Genomic DNA, 19,553 nt, shown 5'->3' on the forward strand with positions numbered 1-19,553 from the left:
CCAAAACCTATTCCTCTCTGTCTATGGTTGTGGTGCTAAATCGACCTGCAATGCCTTTCCTCCATAGACACAGGTTTGGACCACTGATCCAGGCCTAACCAAAGCATTGGCTTTCTTTGTTCGGTGAGTGTTCAGCACGGGCAGGTGACTCAATCCAGGCCAAGAGAGTGTTTCTCCAGCATTGTTTTATTTAGAGTTGGAGATAAAGGAACTTCCTCTGAGTGTTTTCTCAGAAAGATGTAAATTGGGAACTGCTAGCGGTCTTTTATTATATCAAGAAAATTTATTCTGAGTACAGGAAGTCAAGGAAAAGCAAATGTATACAAGAGGGAGAGTCCTCTTTGCATTTTGTCTCTGGTCTCCTTCTCTAAGATCCCTACAGGGACCTAGCTCACAATAAGGAAAATCAACGTGGTTTCCTGAGCCCAGAAATCTTTCTATTATGCCAGCTTGAGTTAAATTTCTGTCCCTTGAAATTTAAATAGTCTGGACTGCTACATCATGCCATCATTGAGATAATGAAATATTTTCTTTTCATATAGTACTGAAAACATCAAGAACACTTTGATGAAAGTATTTTAATAGTTTTGATAACCATCTTAAAATAAGTTTAGTGTAAAAACTCCTAGAACCTATTAATCTCTACTTCTTTTGATCTGTGCTTAGAAATGATATTTAATATTCAATTTTAGAGTATCCACAGATATAAATATCAAATCTAGTAAAAATGAATTTCCAGTGTTTCTTTTTAAAAAAAAGAATTCTGGGAAAACAGGAGTGGTGGTATCATTTTTTGTTTCCAAGTTGACTGTCAAAACAAACATATTAACTAGACTGGGGGTAGGGGATAGGGAGGGACCCAGGTAATATGCATGAAAAAGAAGCAACTGAGTATCAGAAAAATATGAAAATTGGAGAGCCCCAAATGGCCAAAGCTACCCACTGAAAAGTGTGATGGGCCCATTTTAGTAGTGTTGAAAAATGTGCGGGGTTTTGTGAATAAGACATGCAGAAACAAAAGCAGCACAGGCCCTATGATGTCCCCAAAACTAACTCTCCAAATCTCTCCTCCAAGACAAAATCGTACACCAGGGAGAAAGTCACAGGGACAGAACATAAATTGACTAGCACGTGGATGAGGGGCCGTATGAGTCAGCTGGGGCTGCCGTAACTAAATGCCAGAGACAGAGTGGCTTAACGACGGGATTGTTTTCTGGAGGCTGGAACCCAAGATGGAGACGCTGGGACAGTTCAGTCCTGATGCGAGTCCCCTCCCTGGCTTGCTGGGGCCTCACCGGGCCTTCCCTCTAAGAGCACACGGAGGGGACGCAGCCTTGGTGCCTGTCACTGGGCGTGAGCACAGCAGTGCCGTTCGCACAGGACCAGCCACGACCTTGCTTAGCCCTCATCACCCTCTTACAGGGCCTGCATTGAAGTCGGCCATTGTGCGTGTTAGGGTTTCAAGAGGTGAATTCAGATGGGCCACACGATCCAGTTCACAGGTCAAAGGAAAGAGAAGTCCTAGAAAACACGTGCAGAGAACAAAGACAAAAAATCCCAGGAAGTCCAGGGCCATACGTTTATATACCATATAAAGTTTAATACTTCATTAAAAAAATAGAACACAATCTCAGGGTCATAAAGTTAAAAGGGCTATCCCAACACATTCTCTCCCTTTTAAACATTTAGAAAGCAGAAATGAACAACCGAAAATAATTGTGCTTGAATCCTAAGTAATTTCACTATAGGTAAAAGAATAAGAAACAAGATAATACCCTTAATAAGAGAAAAATGACAGAAAGGCATGCTCACAAAATAGGTGAAAAAGTATTACCTATTTTAATAGGTTGATAGGTTAAAAACTAAGCTCATATTTCAAAATTAAGGGAAAATTAAGAAAATTATACAAGATATGAAAATGAAAACATGAATCAGAATTAAAAATAAATAAGGGGAAACTTCTGGTTTTAGCTCGGTACACAAAGATCTTATCATTCCCTCACAAAAATGAGAGTGCTGAACAGAAAAGTCAGTGACTCCTGTTTAGATTCATCAGAGAGCTGAGATCACAGGGCTGCCGATCCAAAATGTGGAGGCCTGTGTGCACGGAAAAGCAAGTGGAGCTCAGCACACCTGACGCAGAAGGCTTTGGAGTCAGCAGCTGGAAGAAACAACTAAATGGTCATTCTGAAGCAGTGCTGGAGGGTGAGAGTATGCCAGCATGAGATAAAAAACTCCAGGGGCCAGGTGAGGGCTCTCCCACACTCAAGTGAGTCTAAGGTCCAAAACTCAACTAGGTTCTCATGGTTACAATGGGGCAACTGCCCAGCTCTGGTCTCCCCCGTCCTTCCCGTTTCAGATATGGAGAGACATGCACGAAAGGCCAAGAAGCCCTTCTGAAGACCAGCCTCACTAAATAACAGCTTTAATCAGAAGATCAAATTATAAGATGAACTGTCACGACTTCTCCTTCCCAACATTTTGATAGGGATGCAGAATAGTCACAGTGAGTTACAGTGGAAAGAACTTCAGGACACAGACTCTTCAAGAAGACGTTCTCAGGCAAATCCAAACACCAGGGGAAAAAACATGAAGAAACTAGAGAATACTGACTCCTCTGGCATCTGCAGTCACAGCAAACAGTAAACAGCTCAGTTCCTAGCCAGAATAATATAAACCCTCACACTGAAAGCCTAATTGCCTCGGTTCTATCACACAATATACTGTCTCCAGCTTTCAACAAACAAATACAAGGCATGCTAAAAGACAGAAAACACAGTCTGAACAAAGCAAGCATCAGAACCAGACTTAGATTTGATACAGACTTCAGAATTATCAGACAGGAACTTAAAATAACAATGATTAATATCATAAAGCTCTGACCGAAAACACAGACAATATGCAAGAACAGATAATATGAGCAGAGAGGTGAAAACTTAAAAACAATAAAAAACAGAAGGAAATGCTACAAAAACTAACAAATGAAGAATGCCTTTTCTGGGCTCACCACAGACTGAACAGAGCTGTGGTCAGAAGCAGTGAACCTGAAGATACGTCTGTAGAATCTGTCTAACATAAAATGCAAAGGGGAAAGAGAATTTCAAAAAATAGAATATAATAAAAAATATGGATGATACAATCAAGAATTCTTTACAATTACAAAAGATACACACGCAATTGCAATCCCACAATAAGGAGAGAAAGGGAAAATAAAAAGAGAAGGAAAGGAAGAGAGGAGGAGGCGAAGAAGGAGGAAGTAAAGAAAAAAAAGAAATGTTTAAGGTAAGAATGGTCAAGATTCCAAAATTAGTGACAGATGAAAACATCACACATGTGTGAAACTCTGACGACACTAAAGATAATAAATAGCAAACTATCTAAATCTAGGCTTATGATATTCAAACAGCAGAAATACAAAGAGAAAAATCCTGAAAGAAGCCAGGATTACTTGTTTTTACCGACTGAATTGTGTCCCCTCCAAAATTCATGTGCTGAAGTCCTAACGCTCAATGTGACTGCCTTTAGTAGAAAATTAAAGTTAAATGAGGTTTTAAGTGTAGAAAGATCTCCTGGATAAGGAAATGGCAACCCACTCCAGTATTCTTGCCTAGAGAATTCCATGGACAGAGGAACCTGCTGGGCAACAGTCTATGGGGTTGCAGAGTTGGACACGACAGAGCGACTCACACTTACAGTTAATTTAGTATGACAATGGCAAGCCACTCCAGTACTCTTGCCTAGAAAATCCCATGGATGGAGGAGCCTGGTGGGCTGCATTCCATGGGGTCGCTACGAGTCGGTCGCGACTGAGCAACTTCACTTTCACTTTCACGCAATGGAGAAGGAAATGGCAATCCACTCCAGTGTTCTTGCCTGGAGAATCCCAGGGACGGCAGAGCCTGGTGGGCTGCCGTCTATGGGGTCGCATAGAGTCGGACGCGACTGAAACGACTTAGCAGCAGCAGTGCCCTTCTAAGAAGAGACAGGGACACCAAGGATGCACATGCAGAAAGAAAAGGCCACGTGAGGACACAGCAAGAGGATGGCCATCTGCAAGCCAAAGAGAGAGGCTTCAGGAGACATCAGACCTGCCAGCACCTTGATCTGGGACTTAGAGTGTCCAGAACTGTGAGAAGGTCATTTTCTGTTGTGAAAGCAGCTGCCCTGTGATACTTTGTTATGGCAGCTTCAGTAGACTACTACACTTACAGAGGGAAAAGGATAATAACTACATCAGGCTTCTCATCAGAAACCAGGCAAGTGACAAGAGAGTAGAATGAAATATTTAAATCATTGAACGATGAAAAAAAACTAACCCGGAATCTGAATCCAGCAAAATAAATCCTTAAAAAGGGAAGTAGAAATACAGACTTCTTAGAGAACTAAAAATTGAGACGATTTGTCATCAGAATTGCCTTCTCAGGTGGCCCAGTGGTAAAGCACCCACCTGCCAATGCAGGAGATGTAAGAGATACTCATTCGATCCCTGGGTCAGGAAGATCCCCTGGAGGAGGAAATGGCAACCCACTCCGGTACTCTTGCCTGGAGAATCCCATGGACAGAGGAGCCTGGTGGGCTACAGGCCATGGGGTCACAAAGAGTTGGACACAACTGAAGCAGCTTAGCTCACACAGATTTGCCTTGACAGATAAAAAAAAAAAAAAAGCCTTTAGAAAGAAAGAAAAGAATACAGGTCAAAAATACATATCTTCAAAAATGAAAAGAAGAACATTAGAGAAGGAATAAATAAAATTAAATAAAAGTTTCTTTTTTTGATTTTTAATTGCTCTAACAGACAATGACTTGTTCATATTAATAAGAGCAATATATTGGGTGATTATATTATATGGATAAGCAATGACAGCACAATTTTGCAAAATGGGCTGGGAGAATTGTGAATACTCAGTTGTAGTGTGCCTGCATTTCTTGTGAAGCACTAGTATTTTTGAAAGTGAACTGAGATTGTAAATATATACTGCAAACTCTAGAGTGGCACCAATAAAATTTTAAAAAGAAATAAAATTGAAACGCTAAGAGAATAGAGGAAATATAAATATATTAAGTGTTCCAATAAGCAGACAGTAAGGCAAAGAGAAAAGGGGAGAAAAAAGGACAAGGAGAAATAAATATAAGATTATAATTATGGTGGTGATCAGTTCAACTATACTAATAAATTTAAATTGTGAATGGCCTAAATATACCAAAGGCAGAGACTATCAGAGTCAACTTTTTAAAAAGCAAGTATTGTCTAAAAAGAATTCATTTAAATATAAAGGCAGAGATAGCTTAAAAGTAAAGGAACAGAGAAGGATACATGCTAACACTAATCAAAAGAAAACTAGAATAACTACATTAACTTCAGATAAACCTTTTCCTTATGGATAAGGAAAAAAGTATCAGGGATAAAGAAAAGTGTTACATACTGTTAAAGGGACTGTTGAAAGTCCCTTGGACTGCAAGGAGATCAAACCAGTCCATCCTAAAGGAAATCAGTCCTGAATGTTCATTGGAAGGACTGATGCTGAAGCTCCAATACTTCAGCCACCTCATGCAAAGAACTGACTCATTGGGAAAGACCCTGATGCTGGGAAAGATTGAAGGCAGGAGGAGAAGGGGGTGACAGAGGAAGAGAGGGTTGGATGGTATCACCAACTCAATAGACATGAGTTTGAGCAAGCTCTGGGAGATGGTGATGGACAGGGAGGCCTGGCGTACTGCAGTCCATGGGGTTGCACCATTACATACAACTGAGCAACTGAACTGAATGTTAAAGGAATCAATTTTCCAAGAGTAAAATACAATACTTAACATGCATATCCTAACAACACAGCACTAAAATATATAGCACAAAAACTATTGATAGAAATGTGAAAAGAAATAAGGTTAATTTATAAAGAATAGATGGAGTCTTTAATATCCTTCTTTCAATTTTAATAGATTTAGAAAGCAAAATTACCAATGACATAGTTGACTTTAGCAGCACATTCAATCAGTTGGATTCAACAATGATGGAATATACATTCAAGATCACATGAAGCATTCATTAAGATAGGCCATAAAACACAGTTTAAACCATAACACACAGTTTAAGACATTAAAAAGAACAGAAATAATGCAAAGGGTGCTTTCAGATTTCAATGGAATTAAAGTTGAAAAATAACAATAATGTAGTTGTAAAACCCCCAAATATTTAAAGATTAAATAACACATTTTCTAAATAACACAGGGTGGGAAAAGAAGGTTCAAAAATTTTAAAAACTAAATGAAAACAAAATATATCTAAAATTGTGGTATGCAGTCCAATCAGTGCTTAAAGACAAATTTAGGACATAAAAGGCATATGTTACAAAAGAAATCTGAAAATAATAACATAGATTTCTACCTTGGGAAAATCGAGCAAGAAAAGCAATATAGACGTAAGCAAGTAGAATAAAAGAAGTAACGTTTAGAGCAAAAAATCAGTAAAATTGGAAACAAAGACTCAATAGACAAAATCTGCTAACCCAAATGCTGATACTCTGAAAAGATCAACTTATAAACTAAGAAAAAAGAGGGAAGACATAAATTACTAAAATGAGAAATGAAAGAGGAGATCCCTGTTGGTCCCATGGACATGAAGGAATATTATGAACAACTCTTTGATCACACATTTGGTAACTGATGAAATGGATCTATCTTTTGGAGACACAAATGACTCAAATACACACAGAGGAAATACTCTGAGTATGTCTATATCTATCAAAGAAAGTAAATCAATAATTAACAACCTTCCACAAAGAAAGCACCAGTCCCAGATGGTTTCACTGGTGATTCTACTGAACATTTGAGGAAGAAATGAAATTGCTTCTCTGTAGTCCTTAAAGCTCAACATTCAGAAAACTAAGATCATGGCATCTGGTCCCATCACTTCATGGGAAATACATGGGGAAACAGTGGAAACAGTGGCAGGCTTTATTTTTGGGGGCTCCAAAATCACTGTAGATGGTGATTGCAGCCATGAAATTAAAAGATGCTTACTCAGTTCAGTTCAGTTGCTCAGCCGTGTCCGACTCTTTGTGACCCCATGAATTGCAGCACGCCAGGCCTCCCTGCCCACCAACTCCTGGAGTTCACTCAAACTCATGTCCATCGAGTCAGTGATGCCATCCAGCCATCTCATCCTCTGTTGTCCCCCTTCTCCTCCTGCCCCCAATCCCTCCCAGCACCAGAGTCTTTTCCAATGAGTCAACTCTTCGCATGAGGTAGCCAAAGTATTGGAGTTTCAGCTTAAACATCAGTCCTTCCAATGAACACCCAGGACTGGTTTCCTTTAGGATGGACTGGTTGGATCTCCTTGCAGTCCAAGGGACTCTCAAGAGTCTTCTACAACACCACAGTTCAAAAGCATCAATTCTTTGGCGCTTAGCTTTCTTCGCAATCCAACTCTTACATCCATACATGATCACTGGAAAAACCATAGCCTTGGCTAGATGGACCTTTGTTGGCAAAGTAATGTCTCTGCTTTTGAATATGCTCTCTAGGTTGATCATAACTTTCCTTCCAAGGAGTAAGCGTCTTTTAATTTCATGGCTGCAATCACCATCTGCAGTGATTTTGGAACCCAAAAAGGTATGACCTAAATCAAATCCCTTATGATTATACAATGGAAGTGAGAAATAGATTTAAGGGACTAGATCTGATAGATAGAGTGCTTGATGAACTATGGAATGAGGTTCGTGACATTGTACAGGAGACAGGGATCAATACCATCCCCATGGAAAAGAAATGCAAAAAAGCAAAATGGCTGTCTGGGGAGGCCTTACAAATAGCTGTGAAAAGAAGAGAAGTGAAAAGCAAAGGAGGAAAGGAAAGATATAAGCATCTGAATGCAGAGTCCCAAAGAATAGCAAGGAGAGATAAGAAAGCCTTCCTCAGTGATCAGTGCAAAGAAATAGAGGAAAACAACAGAATGGGAAAAACTAGAGATCTCTTCAAGAAAATTAGAGATACCAAGGGAACCTATTCACTTTAGTATTCACTAAAGAGTAGACTTCCCTGGTCGATCAGATGGTAAAGCATCTGCCTACAGTGCGGGAGACCTGGGTTTGATCCCTGGGTCAGGAAGATCCCCTGGAGAAGAAAATGGCAACCCACTCCAGTACTCTTGCCTGGAAAATCCCATGAAAGGAGGATCCTGGTAGGCTACAGTTCATGGGGTCACAAAGAGTTGGACATGACTGAGCGACTTCACTTTCATTTTCACTTTCAAATACTAGACAATTAGATCAAAGTAACAGGAGAAGGCAATGGCACCTCACTCCAATACTCTTGCCTGGAAAATCCCATGGACGGAGGAGACTGGTGGGTTACCCAGTCCATGGGGTCGCTAAGAGTCAGACATGACTGAGCAACTTCACTTTCACTTTTCACTTTCATGCATTGGAGAAGGAAATGGCAACCCACTCCAGTGTTCTTGCCTGGAGAATCCCAGGGACGGGGGAGCCTGGTGGGCTGCTGTCCATGGGGTCGCTCAGAGTCAGACACGACTGAAGCGACTTAGCAGCAGCAGCAACAGAATAGACAGCCCAGAAGTAAACTCACACAAGTACAGTCAACTGATCTTTGACAAAGGAGCACAAGGTCATTCAATGGAGGAAAGGATAGTCTTTTCAACAAATGATGGTAAAATAACTGGACATTTGTCAAGGCTGTGGTTTTTCCAGTAGTCGTGTATGGATGTGAGAGTTGGACTATGAAGACAGCTGAGCGCTGAAGAACTGATGCTTTTGAACTGTGGTGTTGGAGAAGACTCTTGAGAGTCCCTTGGACTGCAAGGAGATCTAACCAGTCCATTCTAAAGGAGATCAGTCCTGGGTGTTCTTTGGAACGACTGATGCTAAGGCTGAAACTCCAATACTTTGGCTATCTCATGCGAATAGTCGACTCATTGGAAAAGACTCTGATGCTGGGAGGGATTGGGGGCAGGAGGAGAAGGGGACGACAGAGGATGAGATGGCTGGATGGCATCACCGACTCGATGGACATGAGTTTGGGTGAACTCCGGGAGTTGGTGATGGACAGGGAGGCCTGGCGTGCTGCAATTCATGGGGTGGCAAAGAGTCAGACACGACTGAGTGACTGAACTGAACTGATACCAAAAAAGGTTGAATCTAGATACAGAATTACACTTCACAAAAAGTGACTCAAAATTCACCATACACTTATATGTAAAGCACAAAACTATAAAACTTCTAGAAAATAACACAGAAGAAAATTTATATGACCTTGAATTTGGCAATAGGTTTTTATATACAATATCAAAAGCCCTTTTCTGGAAAAAAGGCAATTTATACTTTATTAAACTAAAAATTTCTGATCAAAGACCTTAATAGGATAAAAACACAAGCCATATAATGGATGAAAATATTTGCAAAACATATGTATGATAAACAACTTGCCTGCAAAATATACAGCAAACTCTTAAAATTCAATAATAAAATGCAAAAAACCAGACAATCCAACTGAAAAAGGGGAAAAAGTATCAAACACTTCAACAAAGAAGATGTATGAATGACAAATATGCACAGAAAGGATGGTCAATAGCATATACCAATTTTAAATTAAAATAATATTGAGGTACTACACACTCATTAGAATTACTATATTCCCAAACCCTGCCAACATTGGCCCTAAAGCAGAGCAACAGGGACTGTCCCCTTTGCTGGTGGAAGTGCGCAGTGGTACCGCCACTCTGGAAGGCATGTGACAGTTTCTTAGAAATTTAAACTTAGTTTCACTATCGAGCAATTGTACTTCTAGATATTTATCCAATGGAGCTGAATTCTTAATGTCCACACAAAAGCCTACCCATGAATGTTTACTGCACATTTATTCATGACTGTCAGAAAACTGGAAGCAACCAAAAAGTCCTTCAGTGGGGGACTGGATATAGAGTCAGTAGTGTGTCTATATGATGGAATATTATTCAACAATAAAAAGAATTGAACTATAAAGCCATGGAAACAGATAGAGGAACTTTAAATGCATCTTACTTCCTCAGCAGCATTGACATGGATACACGACCACGAGTGAAATGGCCAGTGGGGAGCTGCTGTGGCACAGGAAGCTGAGCTCAGGGCCTGAGATGACCCAGAGGGTGGGGTGGGGTGGGGTTGGGAGAGGGTCAAGAGGGTGGGGAGGTGTGTACACGCACAGCTGGTTCATGATGCTGGACAGCAGAAACGTACATGCTGTAAAGCAATTCTATTCCAATTAAAAATAAAAATGCATATTATTACACACACAAAGTCATCTGGAAAGCCTAAACACTCTTCAGCTCCAACTATACGACTATTACGGAGAAAGCAAAACCACCGAGAATGTAAAAGATGAATGGTTTGGAAACCATTCCACACCCATTGGGGAAGAAATGAGGGATGACTAGGTGTTAATAGGGGATTTTTAGGGCAGAAAAACCCTACGATGTAGGGTTTTTAATGGAGGATAAATGCCATTATACATTTATTAAAACCCAAGGATCTATACAGCATAAAGAATGAAACAATTTAAATTATGGACATTAGTCACAACATATCAATATTGGCTAATTAAGAAAATATCTAATTCAAATCTGATCAAAATGCTAAATCCAACTACCAACATTCAGGATGTACAGAAGCCCGGAACAAGTTGTTCAAATATATAAAAACATCCTGTATTTCTTTAGCAACAACACAACGAAAGCAAGAAATAAAAGAGGGATAAAGAAGTAGAGATACAGAAGAAAATTATTAAAAGAAATGTAAAAAAAATCAACTGTCACATATGGACTTACTTGGGTTCTGATTCAAATAAACTAAAATACTCCATCTATAGCATTTATGAGATAATGGGAAGTTACCATGCTTACTGGATATCTGACAATTTTTTAAAGTGTGCAATTTCTAGATAGGATGTTGATATTTTCATTAATTTATAATTTAATTTATTAATAAGCAAATTATTTAAGACAGATACTGAAATGGAGAGATGAAATAATAGGAAGTTTGAGGTTTACTTCAAAAGTTTACAGGCTGGAGAAAGTAGATACACCACAGGCAATGGGGCATAGAACAACAGTGGGTAGTCACTGAAGCTGTGTCGTAAGGTTAAGCGACTTTGTTATATTATTCCATTTTCAAACACGTTTAAATTCTCAACAATAAAAGATTTTTTTTTTAATCCAAATAGTATTTGCATTTCTCTAGACTTTTTATGACTATTTTGTTCCTCAAGATTACTCTGTGTGCTACTGAAACAACATCATGGATTATCTTAAGATCTTTAATTAGTTTGGAATATAATGTATATGGAGCTGGAGATCTGCTTACAGGTAAAATTCTCTCTTACCTATGTTCTTCCAGCCCTTCCAGATTGAGGAGTAGTCTATGGACGAAGAAGATGTAAACAAAGGTTGAGACAGGACTAGCTTAGCCTTGGCCGAGGGTCAGAGGGAAGAGTTGTCATAACCCATCAGCCCTCCCGAAATTTCTTTTGTAAGACAGGGTAGCCTTGAGTCTAAATTTGAAATAGACAGGATTGATTTTCTTCTTACATTAAGTAAACCTAACCCTCATTTGCAGAGAAGGCAATGGCACCCCACTCCAGTGTTCTTGCCTGGAGAATCCCAGGGACGGGGGAGCCTGGTGGGCTGCTGTCTATGGGGTCGTGCAGAGTAGGACAGCAGCAGGAGCAACCCTCATTTGATCCAAGAGGGGAGCGACAGATACACCTTGCAAGTATTACAGATTTAGGGTTTTTAGTAGCTGAGTTTGTTGCTTTGTTAGGATTAGGGCTCCTCTATACTGAATTTAAAAACCTACAATGCTTGCTTTTCTCATTTTTCATTAATATTATCTCATAATAATTTTAAAGACATTTGATTTTTTTTCTATACTCTCCAAGTTCTGTGAATAATATTCCTTATGTGATTTTTGTGAATAGAGAAATGTTAAAAGGTATCAAGAGTTATGTTCTGTTATCCCCTAGCTTGAAGAGTCTACTATGAATATGAACTGTCTGAATCCCCAGTTCCTCCCCTCCTGGTATAGCAGGAGCATACATCCAGCTGCAGGATACTATTGGCAAGCACAGCGATGGTTTTCACTGAGAATCCCGAACACTGAATGCCTCGTTTTTCTTTTCTTTTTCAAGAAATCCCCTATCCTAGGAGATATGTGATGCCATTTGCACCAGAATGCTTTGCATAATAATGGTCTCCTTCAGTTTTCCAGGCTCACACAGAAGAATCACTCAGGAAACTAGCAGTAACATCAACAAAAAAGAAAATTGCCCATTTTTCACTGAAACCGCTCTTATTCTTCTAAATTTTTTTTAGCAGTTTTCTTTTTAAATGTAAATACTTGTAAGAGTTCAGAAAAAGATATCCAGTTATTAACATTTCAGGTATAATTATTACTCTTCCTAAATCTCCACCTTTTCCCCAGAGCAGTTTTCTTTAAAAGAAGAGTTATTACCTCCCTACTCATGTGGGTCCTCAGACATCTTCAAATAAATGTCTGTAGGTGGGACTCTCTGATTATAAAGGCAGAGTGAAATTAATGTTATTAATGTACCAAGGTGTGAAGTATGAACTTCAGCTGGGTTTCCATAAAGAACTCTGTTGATTACATGTTTGAAGCTACAGAGATCCGTCTCAAATGTTGCTATTGAAGCCTTTTACGAGCTCTCGTGCTAATCAGCGAGGAGAGCCTGCAACTTTTCCATGTAAGTGGAGTCCGTGCTGACAAGCAGCTTATCAGCGCTAAGGATAACCGCTGTGTTTTAGCAGCGGGATCAGAAGATGCTCTCCACGTTTGCGTTCTTCAGAACTGAGTACTTAAGAAATTACCAGAATGTTGCCAGGAGCCTTGCCTACAAACTGCTGCCTTTGAGAGTTTTTGCAAGCATTTACAAGAGCAACCAGAATGCATTCCATCCGTTATGGATCTCTTAGCTCATGGGAAGAACAGGATTGTAAGGTGTCTTCCTAGGGCCTCTCAGACACATCTAATAGTCTAGTCATCTTCTGCAAATCTGTGTATCTCTTAAGAACACTCCTCCGATTTTAAAGCATTATGAAAAAGGGTGCTGATGTCAAGCTGCGCTTGATCCTGACAAGTGAGGTTCTGCATTAAAACTTTATAAAGACTTCCTGATCCTCCAGTTTATAAAGCCTTGCCAAATTTAGAAATTCTGACTTTGTGAGACATCTTCAACGCATAGACATGGTCCCTCTTATGAGTAATTTACTGATTCATTTACTCATTTAGGTCATGGGGCAGTCAATACTACTTACTGAACATCTACTTTGTGCCTTGAGCACTGATTTGCATGCTGCTCATGTACAAGAGGACAAAAGAATCCTGAAAGAACTCACAGTCCGTGGAGGATACACAGAAGCTTTGATCAAGTACCTCTGGCAGCAGGGAAAGAACAAAGACAGTCCTTGGGCAACAAGGTGGGCTTCCCAGAGAAGCTAACAGTCACCCTCGGCTTCAAGAATGAGGATTCTAGGAAAAGGAATGTTGGTACCTTTTACACTGTGTTCTTTATCCTGGTGACCAAGCCTCTCCCTTGTTCCCTGCAAAAAAATAAATAAATAAATGAAAATCATGATTATACACTAGTAACAATGCTTTGATTTTGGGTGTCAAGAAATCCTATCTCCAAATAGTCCCTGTTAAAATGTGAAGGAGGTTAGCTCATTGACTCATTTATAGGACTTGTAATAACTCTTATATCAGGCAGCTGATATGAGGTTCAAATGAGAAGATATTTGGGAAATCCCATTCTTTTGTAAATTGTAAAGTACAGAGCAAGTGTTAAGTATTCATGACATTCTCACTCTTGTCATAGTAAAACCATTCTTACTGTATTAAGGATTATTTTATCAGTTTTCTGGACTCTGGCAATATAACTAGAAGAAAATTTTTAATAATACAAATGGTTTTGAAATATTTTTATGTTATGCCATAGTGAATACTTCCAAAAACTTATCAGAGACAACTTTGTCTTAAAGAAAAGTCATTTTATGCTACCAGAGAGACAAAAAAACAAACAGGCTGGATTCTCTGATCTAGTTTAGAAATTACAATGCCCTCCACCTGGGTTGTCCCGTGCTGGAATTTTGAGGCCCAGCCACTCTCTCATGTTTCAGCACTGAGACTTTACCCTTATTCTCTGCCTTCTCTACCCACATCAGCTGCTACACTAAAACTTATCCAACAGCTCTCCTACACCCAGACTTAGGGTGCCACTAAATTAGAGGACCCAAAATTATTTTTAAAGGATGACATTTGAAATTTCAATTAGAACCACTGAAGAAGTTATACATTAAAAAGATCTCTGTTGCATTATCTCTGTCTTAATTTATGGACTAAGATTGTCTTTATTTTAAAAAACAATTGACAGAAGTACCACAAATTTTTTTTTTAAAAAAACCAAACGTGATTTTTTTTTTTAAACAAACACAAATGTTTCTGTGTTTAAGGCTCCCAGAAAGGTCTTCAATGGCCCACCTGGGAGTTTCAAAGCACATTTGGTTTCCCACGGCCCTAAACGCATTTAACTTTCCACATTTAAAATGGACCCAGCCCGCAGCCCTCCTGTCTTCCCCACACCACGCACAGGAGCACAGATGTGAGATTCACCAGGGGTACCCAGAGTGTGCAAAAGCCCTCTCTTTACCTTTCTCCTGGTCCAAGTAGCTCCCAATGAGGTGCAGGGAGATGGTGTATCAGCCTGCAGAGCCCCATATCCAACTAAATAAAGGGTCACATGTGCTTTATTCCATGAGCCTCTTATCCTTCTCCATCAGAGGGCAGACAGACTGAAAACCACAATCACAGAAAACTAACCAGTCTGATCATATGGACCACAGCCTTGTCTAACACAGTGAATCTATGAGCCATGCCATGTAGGGCCACTCAAGACAGACGGGTCACGGTGGAGAGTTCTGACAAAACGTGGTCCACTGGAGAAGGGAATGGCAAACCATTTCAGTATTCTTGCCTTGAGAACCCCATGAACAGTATGAAAAGGCAAAAAGATAAGACACTGAAAGATGAACTCCCCAGGTGGGTAGGTGCCAATATGCTACTGGAGATCAGAGGAGAAATAACTCCAGAAAGAATGAAGAGGCAGAGCCAAAGCAAAAACATCACCCAGCTGCGGATGTGACTGGTGATGGAAGTAAAGTCCAAATGCTGTAAAGAGCAATACTGCACAGGAACCTGGAATGTTAGGTCCATGAATCAAGGCAAACTGGAAGTGGTCCAACAGGAGATGGCAAGAGTGAACATTGACATTTTAGGAATCAGCCAACTAAAATGGACCGGAATGGGTGAGTTTAGCTCAGATGACCACTGTATCTACTACTGTGGGCAAGAATCCCTTAGAGATGGAGTAGCCATCATAGTAAACAAGAGTCCAAAATGTAGTACTTGGATGCAATCTCAAAGACAACAGAATGACCTCTGTTCATCACCAGGGAAACTATACCATATCACAGTAATACAAGTCTGTGCCTGGCCAGTAACACTGAAGAAGCTGACGTTGAACAGTTCTATGAAACCTACAAGACCAGCTAGAACTAACACCCAAAAAAGGTGTCCTTTCCATTATAGGGGACTGGAATGCAAAAGTAGGAAGTCAAGACACACCTGCAGTAACAGGCAAATTTGGCCTTGGAGAACAGAATGAAGCAGGAGAAAGGATAATAGAGCTTTGCCAAGAGAACACACTGGTCATAGAAAACACACTCTTCCAACAACACAAGGGAAAACTCTACACATGGACGTCACCAGATGGTCAATATTGAAATCAGATTGATTATATTCTTTCCTGGAATCAAGATTGCCGAAAGAAATATCAATAACCTCAGATACGCAGATGACACCACCCTTATGGTAGAAAGTGAAGAAGAACTAAAGAGCTTCTTGATGAAAGTGAAAGAGGAGAGTGAAAAAGTTGGCTTAAAGCTCAATATTTAGAAAACTAAGATCATGGCATCTGGTCCCATCACTTCATAGCAAATAGATGGGGAAACAGTGGAAACAGTAGCTGACTTTATTTTTGGAGGGCTCCAAAATCACTGCATGTTGTGACTGTAGCCATGAAATTAAAAGATGCTTACTCCTTGGAAAGAAAGTTATGACCAACCTAGATAGCATATTCAAAATTAGAGACATTACTTTGTCAACAAAGGTTCATCTAGTCAAGGCTATAGTTTTTCCAGTAGTCATGTATGGATGTGAGAGTTGGACTATAAAGAAAGCTGAGCGCTGAAAAATTGATGCTTTTGAACTGCGGTGCTGGAGAAGACTCTTGAGAGTTCCTTGGACTGCAAGGAATTCCAAACAGTCCATCCTAAAGGAGATCAGTCCTGGGTGTTCATTGGAAAGACTGATGCTGAAGCTGAAACTCCAATACTTTGGCCACCTGATGCAAAGAGCTGACACATTTGAAAAGACCCTGCTGCTAGGAAAGATTGAGGGCAGGAGGAGAAGGGGACAACAGAGGATGAGATGGTTGGATGGCATCACCGACTCAATGGACATGGGTTTGGGTAGACTCCAGAAGTTGGTGATAGACAGGGAGGCCTGGCATGCTGTGGTTCATGGGGTTGGAAAGAGTTGGATACAACTGATTGACAGAACTGAACTGATATTCTTTGCACCCAAAGATGAATAAGCTGTATACAGTCAGCAAAAAAAAAAAAAAAAAAAAAAGACTGGGAGCTGACTGTGGCTCAGATCATGAACTCCTTATTGCCAAATTCAGACTTAAATTGAAAAAAAGTAGTGAAAACCATTAGACTACTTAGGTATGACCTAAATCAAATCCCTTACATTTATACAATGGAAGTGACACATAGATTCAAGGGATTAGATCTGATAGACAGAGTGCCTGAAGAACTATGGATGGAGGTTTGTGACATTGTACAGGAGGCAGGGGGATCAAGACCATCCCCAAGAACTGCTAAGTCACTTCAGTGGTGTCCGACTCTGTGCGACCCCATAGACGGCAGCCCACCAGGCTCCCCGTCCCTGGGATTCTCCAGGCAAGAACACTGGAGTGGGTTGCCATTTCCTTCTCCAGTGCATGAAAGTGAAAAGTGAAAGTGAAGTCGCTCAGTCATGTCCGACTCTTAGCGATCCCATGGACTGCAGCCTTCCAGGCTCTTCCGTCCAAGGGATTTTCCAGGCAAGAGTACTGGAGTGGGGTGCTATTGCCTTCTCCGAAAAGAAGAGAAGTGAAAGGCAAAGGAGAAAAGGAAAGATATACCCATTTGAGTGCAGAGTTCCAAAGACTAGCAAGGAGAGATAAGAAAGCCTTCTTCCGCGATCAATGCAAAGAAATAGAGGAAAACACTAGAATGGAAAGACTAGAGATCTCTTCAAGAAAATTAGAGTTAAAGGGAATATTTCATACAAAGATGGGCCCAATAAAGGACAGAAATGGTATGGACCTAACAGAAGCAGAAGACATGAAGAAGAGGTGGCAAGAATACACAGAAGAACTGTACAAAAAAGATCTTCATGACCCAGATAATCACGATGATGTGACCACTCACCTAGAGCCAGACATCCTGGAATTGGAAGTCAAGTGGGCCTTAGGAAGCATCACTACGAACAAAGCTAGTGGAGGTGACAGAATTCCATCTGAGCCATTTCAAATCTTAAAAGATGATGCTGTGAAAGTGCTGCACTCAATATGCCAGCAAATTTGGAAAACTCAGCAGTGGTCACAGGACTGGAAAAGTTCAGTTTTCATTCCAATCCCAAAGAAAGGCAATGCCAAAGAATGCTTAAACTATCGCACAATTGCACTCATCTCACATGCTAGCAAAGTAATACTCAAAATTCTCCATGCCAGGCTTCAACAGTATTTGAACTATGAACTTCCAGATGTTCAAGCTGGATTTAGAAAAGGCAGAGGAACCAGAGATCAAATTGCCAACTTCTGCTGGATCATTGAAAAAGCAAGAGAGTTCCAGAAAAACATCTACTTTTGCTTTATTGACTCTGCCAAACCCTTTGACTATGTGGATCACAACAAACTGTGGAAAATTCTTCAAGAGATGGGAATACCAGACCATCTGACCTGTCTCCTGAGAAATCTGTATGCAGGTCAAAAAGCAACAGTTAGAACTGGACATGGAACAGCAGACTAGTTCCAAATTGGGAAAGGAGTACATCAAGGCTATATATTGTCACCTTGCTTATTTAACTTATATGCAGAGTACATCATGAGAAATGCTGGGCTCGAAGAAGCACAATCTGGAATTAAGATTGCCAGGAGAAATATCAATAACCTCAGATATGCAGATGACACCACCCTTATGGCAAAAAGCAAAGAGGAAATGAAGAGCCTCTTGATGAAAGCAAAAGAGGAGAGTGAAAATTCTGGCTTAAAACTCAACATTCGTAAAAGTAAGATCATGGCATCTGGTCCCAATACTTCATGGCAAATAGATGGGGAAGCAATGGAAACAGTGACAGAATTTATTTTTTTTGGCTCCAAAATCACTGCATGTAGTAACCGCAGCCACGAAATTAAAAGACGCTTGCTCCTTGGAAGAAAAGTTATGACCAACGTTGAAAGCATATTAAAAAGCAGAGACATTACTTTTCCAATAAAGGCCTGTCTAGTCAAGGCTATGGTTTTTCCAGTAGTCATGTATGGATGTGAGAGTTGGACTCTAAAGAAAGCTAAGCCCTGAAGAATTGATGCTTTTGACCTGCAGTGTTGGAGAAGACTCTTGAGAGTCCCTTGGACTGCAGGGATATCCAATCAGTCCATCCTAAAGGAAATCAGTCCTGAATATTCATTGGAAGGACTGATGCTAAAGCTGAAGCTCTAATTCTTTGGCCACCTGATTCGAGGAGCTGACTCATTGGAAAAGACCCTGACGCTGGGAAAGATTGAAGGCGGGAGGAGAAGGGGACAACAGAGGATGAGATGCTTGGAGGCATTATGGATTCAACGGACACGAGTTTGGGTGAGCTCCAGGAGTTGGTGATGGACAGGGAGGCCTGCCGTGTTGCAGTGCACGGGGTCGCAAAGAGTCGGACACGACTGAGGGACTGAACTGAACTGAAGCGCAGGTGAGAAGGCTCCTCCCACCCTGCACTCGCGCCTGCGCAGAGAGGGCAGAGGGAGGTGTCCAGAGCCAATCTAGGAGACATGCGGGTGGGGTTTAAAGCTGGGGAGGTGATGCGAAAAGCACACACAGGCAAATCGAGCAGGATGTTCAAGCCTTTGGTTTCTGTCCCTTACATTTCTAAGCTCCTGCGAGGTTTCTTGCCCCGCCCCCGTTCCTCGTGTGTCTCTTATTCTTGCACCACCTGGCTGCGCCTCCCCTTCGCTGGCACAATTCTCCCAACTCCGGCGGGGCCGCCTGCCTTTCCCCGGCGCCAGCACCACGTGGAGTCACTTCACGGTAACATCCTACCCCAGCAGCCCGGGATGAAAGAGCTGGTGTGGAGCCGGCCGGCCTTTCACTTCTGAGAGTGTGCAGAAGGGGCTGGCCT

The sequence above is a fragment of the Bos grunniens genome, chromosome 16, assembly GCF_055505025.1.
Source record: "Bos grunniens cultivar Pamir isolate PY7600 chromosome 16, Bosgru_T2T1.0, whole genome shotgun sequence".
In the NCBI taxonomy this organism is placed as follows: domain Eukaryota; kingdom Metazoa; phylum Chordata; class Mammalia; order Artiodactyla; family Bovidae; genus Bos; species Bos grunniens.